The sequence below is a fragment of the Furipterus horrens genome, unplaced genomic scaffold (genome assembly GCF_987537825.1).
Source record: "Furipterus horrens unplaced genomic scaffold, mFurHor1.1.pri manual_scaffold_5, whole genome shotgun sequence".
NCBI classification, from domain to species: domain Eukaryota; kingdom Metazoa; phylum Chordata; class Mammalia; order Chiroptera; family Furipteridae; genus Furipterus; species Furipterus horrens.
The window spans coordinates 96,022,861-96,028,841 of NW_028327175.1; the positions used below are offsets into that span (position 1 = coordinate 96,022,861).

The following is a 5,981-nucleotide window of genomic DNA, read 5'->3' on the forward strand; positions in this document are numbered from 1 at the left end:
CGGCCCACAGTGACGGAACTGCGCGAGGTGCATGTCGGAACCACGCAGTTTCTGCCTGCTCTGGCGGGCTGGCCAGGGCGGCCGGGTCGTCGCGGCCTGGACTGGCGAAGGTTGAGGCCTTATGGGCCGCAGCCTCTTCAGCTGGCTAGCTGCTGAGGCCGTGGCCAGGCTGCAGTCTGGAGGCACGCAGTCAGGTAAGCCCCTTTCATGCCCTCAGGCCGCCTAGGCCTCGCGCGGGGCAAGCAGGCTCGCCTCTGGGCGGTCATCAGCGGCTTCTGCCTCAGGCGACCTGAGAAAAGTGAGGAACGCAGATCATTGTGGGCTTGGGTTTGTCAAGCACATTGTAATTATAAAGGCAGTTAGTTCAGCGCGTCAGAGGTGCGCAGCGTTTCTTGCTTAGCATCGCTCCTGTATCTTCTTCGCCTCAATGCTGGTTCCTGTGCTCTCACTCTCAGGAGTCCTGAGATGCCACTCCTTCGAGGATATCCAGCTCCTTTTCTCTGCCTGCTGCTCCTTTCCTGGTTTCTACTCCGCAACTCAGCGTCACGTCCCTGTATAGGGTTCTGTTCTTGGCACTCTCTCTCTCTATATCTTATTTAAAAAACAAAAGAACATTTGTTTATTTTTAGAGAGAGGGGAAGGGAGGGAGAAAGAAGGAGAGAAACTGATGTGAGAGAGAAACATCCATCAGCTGCCTCTCTTATGCACCCATCTGGGACTGAACCCACCCAGGCACGTGCCCTGACCAGGAATCGAACCCGCAAACTTTCACTTTGCAGGAGGACACCCAACCAACTGAGCCACATTGGTCAGGACTCATTGGTTGATTCTTGTATGTGCCCTGACTGGGGTTGGAACCCATATCCTTGGCCTATCCGGACAATACTCTTAACCAACTGAGCTATCCAGTCAGGGCTCTTTCCATTTCTTCATTTAGTTTTCTTTCTGCTCCTCAGACTAGATAATTTCAGAGGACTTGTCTTCAAGTTTGCTGATCTTTCCTTTTACTTCCAAAATCTGCTGTTGAACCCCTCTAGTGAATTTTTCATTTCAGTTCAGGTACCTTTCAGTCCAGAATTTCTGGTTGGCTCCTTTCTGTAACTTTTTATTGATATCCTCATTTTGTTCATTGTTTTCATGATTTTCTTTAGTTCTTTGCTCATGGTGTCCTGAACTCATTGAGTATATTTAAGATGGTTGATTTAAAGTTTTGTTTAGGAAGTCCAAAGTATGGTCTTCCTCAGGGATGGTTCTGTCAAGCTTTTTTTTCCTATGAATGGTCCAAACCCTGCTGCTGCTTTGTATATCTTTTTTTGTTGTAGTTGAGAACTATACATTCTAAGTGTTATAATGTGGTAACTCTCAAAATGTGATTCTCTTAGTCATCAGAGACTGCTAAGTTTTGCTTGTTGAGAGCTGTATATTACTTTTCCAAACTGTTTTTGCAACGTGTGTATTCCTTGTTTTTTAAATTTTTGTAGTTATTTAACTTTATTATATTTTCAAATCTGAGAACTGTAAAACATAGTATTTATACAAATTCCTGAGGACTGTGCAACTGGACACAGAATTGTCAAATAACTGAAAGATGAAAATGTAAATTAGAATCTTATAACACAAAAGGAATAACATAGATAAAACCACTCTTTAGATCACATATTCCCAATAAATAGTTGCATTTGTTCATAAATATAAAGGGCCTTGGTTAATGGCTAATACAATTAGCACCAATTCTCATAACTTATAAACATTATGACAAATGTTACATTGTATAACAATGTAATAAACAACAAAATAATAACAATGAACATGTTTTGCTTGAAAGTTCTAGTTTTTAAAATAAAGTCCAAATGATAAATCAGAATTCACATACCTTCCAAAGTTTAGTATAATAAATGTCTCAGAAAGCAAATTAACTAGAAACATTGCACAGGACAGAGAACTTTTCTGTATGGAAACCCTGAAGAGTGAGCTGAGAGGTAGTAATGATGGCAAATGATATGAATATTTTTTACAGAATAAAAGCATCTGACTATATATAAATTTAATCTTTACCTCTGTAGGAGTGCAAAGTGCCATTTTAAATTCAAAAAGAAAAGATTTACTTGCATGTATACTTTGGATATACAGTAAAGTATAAATATGAAACAATATCTATATGAGGAATAAACACAGATAATAGAATTTATATCTTAAAAATTTGGACATAGGCATCTTCACAGAGAAATATGAGCTATATTTGGGCTAGTCAAATATCTGAGCTTAGGCAAAATATTTTAAAAGTTTTAAAATAATAGGTATTTAATATAAAAGAATGTAACCAGACTCCATCCAAACCACCCTTGTAGTGTAAGATCTATTGCATAAAACAACCATTCTATCTATCTTACAATTTATCAAAAAACTGGTAAGAACACTTCATGAAAGCTTACAAGGTTGCTTTTTTTCTTTAAAGAGGAACAAATACAGCATACAGAGAAATAATACAAAAAGGGAAATGATTTATATGGCTATTCCATTTCAGGAAACTGGTAGAACAAGAACAGAACACTGCAGTAACAGATACAGAATATTTGAGAAAGATGGTATCTACAGCTGTATCTTTAAATTCTCTTTTAAGGAAAATATCTCATGGATTTTATTAGAGAACTTCTCAATCTCTGATACTTTTCTCTTTGGGATTTGGCTGTTTTGATTCTGCCCTAACCGAAACCAGATGTGTTTTTCTGTTTCCTATATAAAGTATATTTGTAAACTACCCAACGACAACAATAAAAAACAAACTGCCAATTTGAATATACTAATGGTAACATGTGAAATGGTTTCTAAAGAAGAAGACTGGACTGTGATGTAGTTTTGCAATTCTGGATATAACATATTTTTAGAGGAACCTTCTACAACCCAAAACTTTCTAAGGGCAGCAACGTGATTTTAAAACAAAATGGCATTGCTCTCTCCAGAATTAAGTACAATCTAAACCTACACAAACATTTTTCAGATGTCAACGTATTTTCTTTAAGCTTTTTAATGTAGTGGCACAATTTCATAGCTGTCCCCAGCTTATGCTGTATTTACTTCATCATCATGTCACTCTTGAGTGTAAGTAAGCAGAGCTTTCCCATCAATGTCTTTTTTTTTTTTAAGAGGTCCACGAGGGGTATGAGTGTCTGAGTTTCAAACACAGGATCACTTCCTCTGTGGACCAAGTTGAAGGGTCATCAGAGAAATTTTGTTTCAGTACTGTATACCCTAGTCAGTTCCAACTGATGAACTTGTAGCAAAACCGACTGGGATGCAGAGAGATGAGGCAGTATGGCCGAGGCTCTTATTTTTTCAGCAAAGTTGAGTAAGCCGTCATCTCAGGGTTGTGTGCTGCACTGAATCTGCCTTAGCCCAGCATGGGTACAGATACTTATGTGGAATCTTGAGCAGCTGAGAAGATACTATTGGTGCTGCAAGCCCCTGGGCTGTCAAAGCAGGGCATGGAAGAGGAGCCCTGCACTGGATCATCAGGTGTGTAATAGGGCTTATAGGACTGTGTGAAGATGGAAGAAATCATCACATTCTGGCTGAGGTGCAGCTCCTACTCTTGCTAGAATGACTCCTGGTCTCTTCCTGGGAATCCTCTGACTGGTAAAATGTTCTACAGGGTTGTTCTGGGAATCATTTTCTAGCCTTTCTACTGGTATAGTTCGGCTGTCACTTTCAGGGTAAGAGAATGAAAAGGGAGGAGGGTCCTTCTTCATTTTCTGCAATTTGATCTTTCTAGAAAGAAGGTAATTTTATGCATATCCAAGTGGGTAATTTTGCCACATTGATTTCACATGAAAATGGTAAACTTTTGTAACTTTTCCATTAATAACATCAAACTTCTTATCCAGGTTTTGAATAGAATCGTGGATGATCTGGCAATGACTCAGGACATCCACAATAGTTTTTTGTTGATCTTCATAGGATGTGTCAGACAGAACACTTTTCTGCACATCAATTTCACTGGACCAGCTAGACATCTTTGCACAACAGGAGCAATTCCACTTCCTCTGAGTTGGGCCAAATTATTTTTAAACTCTCTGGAGGGTTTATTTGTGGAACTTATTGGTCACCTAGGACTGGTAAACCTTCTACTCCTTTTCTGGTGACAGATTTTGCCACACCAACCTCTGGAGCATGTGGGAACTGACTAGCAGTGGCCTGTCTCTCCTAGGGACAATGGCAAAGAAGTGTATTCCTTGTTTTTGTGAAGTCGCTGTTTCCCTGGGGAAGCTGTTGCTGGCTGCTGAAAGGGTCAAATGCAAGACAAACATCTGTGCTGGTCCTCAGGGATCCATAAGACTGACCAAAATGTGTAAGCCCCCGTTTTGGGAAGTCAAGATTTCCACTGCCTGTAATGATATCAGCAGCTTCTTCAGGAATGCAGGCTGCTGTCCATACAGCTGCAACATGTCTAAGAAATGGGGAATGTTGGCTGGTTTGCACATGCTTCTTACTTGTGAAAGAGCAGCAACTTCTCCCTTCAATCTTAAGAGGACTCCTCTGGTTGTTAAAATTTTCTGGTCATGTTCCAGAGTCCCAAAATACTTGATTTCAATCACTGTTCCCTGCTTAGTGGTTGCTTTGATGATGGGACCAACACCTAGAGTTCTCTACTTTGCCATTTTGTCTGACATCTCCCTGACTCATGTTTTTAAAAAAATATCTGACAATGTCTATATTTTAATTGGCATGTATAGACTAATTAATGGTTGGCATAGAGATTATATTGTACATACTTTTACCAGTTCAAGTAGAATACAGAAACTTGACCACCTTTAGGTCCTTTTTCCTTCCTCTATGATACTGTTATCTTAAATAATATCTCTATATACATTGAGAACCACATAGACAATTCTATAATTTTGCTTTCATCCATCAAACTTAACTTCAAAAATTCAAGAGATTACATACACCCAAATATTTAACCCAAAAATTGCCTTTCCGTCATTCCTGATGTCTCAAGTTTCTGTTATTTCCTTTCCATTTGAAGGACTTTGTTTTTAGAGCAGCTCTGATAGTGGCAAGTCACATTTTCCTTCATTTCATAATATCTTTACTTCACCTTATCTCCCGAGGTATTTTTCACTGGATATAGAGTTATGGGTTGTCAGTTCTTTCCTTTCAGCACTTTAAAAATGTTTTGCCACTTCCTTCTCCATGATTTTTCTTTCCTTTTTTTAAAAAACTTTATTTTAAAAACCTTCAGTGTAATATTAAAAAGCAATACAATCATCTGGAGTGACAACCAACAGAAAGGGGAGGAGTAGGGAAGATCCATGCACCACACCCCAGTTTTCCCAGGGGATAGAGGCTGGGGGCAGAACAAGGAGGGGCATGGTTGGTGGGGGAGGGAAGAAAGGCCACCCACCAAAATGAACAGGCAGAACAAGTCATTTATATAGGAAACCTCTGGCTGAACTGAAGATCTAGGGGAGATAGGAAGCCCCTCCCCCTTTTTTTCTCCAAAAACACACTAGGCCTGGGGGGTGGCGACAGGGTTGGCCTTCTGAGGTGAAAAAAGCAGACCCTGTCTCATCCCACACTCCTCCATCATGGAGTTTAGGATGTGCTGGAGGCCAGATGTGTGTTGAAGAGACAGGGAAGAAATGAGAAGGGGAAGGTGCCCCCTCTTTGGAATCTGTAATAGGGGCTGAGAATGTCTCTGGTGCATCTCCTGGACTCTGGGGTTCTTGGGTGAGATGAGGCTGGAATGGGTTGGGGCAGGGGCAAGACTGAGCTGTCAGCCTAGAAAACCATCAGGGTCATAATCCTCAAAGTAGCCCTGTTGGAGCACCTTGGTGTGGTGCTTGTAGATCTTCAGGACTGGGCCAATGTGGATGGACAGGCCTGTTAGCACAGATGTTCATTGCATAAGCAGGAGAGACTTGCCATTGATTTCCTGTTCTTAGAAAGCTGTTGCCTGCTCAGGAAAGCCAGCCTCTATGAAA

The 5,981-nt window shown here is 40.6% G+C and overlaps 1 pseudogene; it reads right to left on the reverse strand.

The window, feature by feature from the left end:
- Nucleotides 1-222: 222 nt before the first annotated feature.
- LOC150009082 (sex comb on midleg-like protein 1) lies at nucleotides 223-4,010 on the reverse strand (annotated as a pseudogene).
- Nucleotides 4,011-5,981: the final 1,971 nt, after the last annotated feature.